Source organism: Arachis hypogaea, chromosome 17 (assembly GCF_003086295.3).
Source record: "Arachis hypogaea cultivar Tifrunner chromosome 17, arahy.Tifrunner.gnm2.J5K5, whole genome shotgun sequence".
Lineage (NCBI taxonomy): Eukaryota > Viridiplantae > Streptophyta > Magnoliopsida > Fabales > Fabaceae > Arachis > Arachis hypogaea.
Window position 1 is genome coordinate 58,555,554 of NC_092052.1, and position 2,181 is coordinate 58,557,734.

The following is a 2,181-nucleotide window of genomic DNA, read 5'->3' on the forward strand; positions in this document are numbered from 1 at the left end:
CGAAATAAATAAATAAATTAAATAAATAAAATATTTTCTCTATTTTACATCATCTCCTTTCTCCATCATGGATCTAAGCGAAAATGACAGTCCAGGGGGACTCTGGGTTCATATTCTAACCCCTCTACTGCTTCATATGGGAGTAGCATCTGCATACCCTCCATTGGAGTCAGTAGCTTTGAGTTGAATCCTCAGCTCATTATCATGGTGCAGCAAAGTTGCCAGTATTCTAGTCTTCCACAGGAAGAACCTACAGAGTTTCTGGCACAGTTTCTACAGATTGCTGACACAGTACATGATAAGAAATAGATCAGGATGTCTACAGACTATTACTGTTTCCATTTGCTGTAAAAGATCAAGCAAGAGGTGGTTGAATAACCAACCTAAGGCCAGCATAAGACATGGAAACAGCTGACAGAAAAATTCCTGAATCAATATTTCCCCCAAAAGGATGACACAGCTAAGGCTGGACATCCAAGGCTTTAATTTAAACAAGGAGATAATGAATCTCTTTATGATGCCTGGAGAGATACAGAGAGATGCTACGAAAATGCCCCTCTGAAATGTTTTCAGAGTGGGTTCAGTTAGACATCTTCTACTATGGGCTTGCAGAAGGAGCTCAGATGTCTTTAGATTACTCAGCTGGTGGATCTATCCAATGAGAAAGACAATTGAAGAGCTCAAGAGCTCATTGATACAGTTGCCAGGAATCAGCATCTGTATCTAAGCAGCACCCTTCCATGAATGAAGAGGTTAAAACAGAACTGCTGAATCAGTACTGTAAAAAAGCTGCTGAATTCAATCAGCAATTAGATTTCTAACAAACAGCTAGCTGAATTCAAAGACAGTACAGGAGACAAGGATAGCTAATATACATATGGACGAATAGTTTAAGCAAACAAAGCAGCAGCTATCAAACAAATAGCAGAAGAATGCCAAGCAGTTCAATTAAGAAGTGGGAAAACATTAAATACCCCACCTCAAGGCATCAAAAATTCAAGAATGAGCGAACCACCAAAGATTCCCCTGAGGACAGTAAGAGCCCAGGGAAAAATAATTCTGGCACTAAAACGCCAGAAAATGGTGGAAGGCTGGCGTGAACGCCCAGACCATGCCCAAAACTGGCGTTCAGCGCCAGAAACAAGGCAGATTGGCGTTCAACCCAGAATTGGGCAAGATCTGGGTTGAACGCCCAAAGGGCATAATCCGCGTGAACGCCCAAAATGGGCACATTTCTGGCGTTCAGGCGCCAGGAACAGACAGTGAGTTGGCGTCTAACGTCACTCCAGCTTCTGACTCTGGTACTCAATTGCCAGTGAGGGATCAGACACACACAAGTGCTGATAACAACCCCTCTAAAAAGGCTTCTTTAACCACTAAGGTTGAGGAATATAAAGCCAAGATACCTTATCCTCAAAAACTCTGGAAAGAGGAGCAGGATAAGCAATTTGCTCGCTTTGCAGATTATCTAAGGACTCTTGAAATAAAGATTCCTTTGCAGAGGCACTTGAGCAAATACCTTCTTATGCCAAGTTCATGAAAGAGATCTTGAGTCATAAAAAGGAGTGGAGAGAAACAGAAAGAGTTCTCCTCACTGAAGAATGCAGTGCAGTCATTCTGAAAAGCTTTCCTGAAAAGCTTAAAGACCCTGGGAGTTTTCTGATACCATGCATATTGGAAGGTGATTGCACCAAGACAGCCTTATGCGATCTTGGGGCAAGCATCAACCTAATACCTGCATCCACTATCAAGAAGCTTGGCTTAACTGAAGAAGTTAAACCAACCCGGATATGTCTCCAACTTGCTGATGGTTCCACTAAATACCCATCAGGCGTGATTGAGGACATGATTGTCAGAGTTGGGCCATTCGCCTTTCCCACTGACTTTGTTGTGCTGGAAATGGAGGAGCACAAGAGTGCCACTCTCATTCTAGGAAGACCCTTCCTAGCAACTGGACGATCCCTCATTGACGTCCAACAGGGGGAAATAACCCTGAGAGTCAACGACGACGAGTTCAAGTTGAACGCTGTCAAAGCCATGCAGCATCCAGACACATCAACAGACTGCATGAAAGTTGACCTTATTGACTCTTTGGTAGAAGAGATCAACATGGCTGAGAGTCTCGAATCAGAGTTAGAAGACATCTTTAAAGATGTTCAGCCTGATTTGGAGGATTCAGGG